This window comes from Acanthisitta chloris, unplaced genomic scaffold, assembly GCF_000695815.1.
Source record: "Acanthisitta chloris isolate BGI_N310 unplaced genomic scaffold, ASM69581v1 scaffold40936, whole genome shotgun sequence".
NCBI classification, from domain to species: Eukaryota; Metazoa; Chordata; class Aves; order Passeriformes; family Acanthisittidae; genus Acanthisitta; species Acanthisitta chloris.
In genome coordinates, this window is record NW_008677201.1 from 1,570 (window position 1) to 1,940 (window position 371).

Consider the following 371-nt stretch of genomic DNA (forward strand, 5'->3'; position numbering starts at 1 on the left):
GCGGGCCACGTGCCGTTCACCCCCCTGCTCAGGAACCTGTCCCACCCGGCCAGGCTTTCCTGACATATTTTGCATAGTATGGAATTACTGAGATTCCTTTTGGCTTTTGTGGCCTTAAGTAAATTGCAGGCACAGCCCCTGTAAATAAACAGGGCTGAGTAAGGAGGGAACCCGATGGGCTGCTCCCCTTGGGAATTTGACCTACTTCTGCAGGCAGGTAAAGAGCAGGTCCCAGCCTCCTGCCATCTTTTCAGGGATGCTGTGTGCTGGCTGTGGGTTTATTCTTGATGTTCCCCATCCCACGTAAGCACAGGCTAGGAGCAGTTCAGCTAGCAGCACAGCCCTGGCTGCAGCAGTGTATCCATGTATTC

General features: G+C 53.6%; 1 protein-coding gene across 1 annotated transcript in view; it reads left to right on the forward strand.

Annotated features, from left to right (window-relative positions):
* Window positions 1-371, forward strand: part of SIK3 (SIK family kinase 3) — a gene marked incomplete at its 5' end in the record, with an annotated part of 6,503 nt that overhangs the window by 1,514 nt on the left and 4,618 nt on the right. The gene's annotated exons all lie outside the window — the stretch shown is intronic.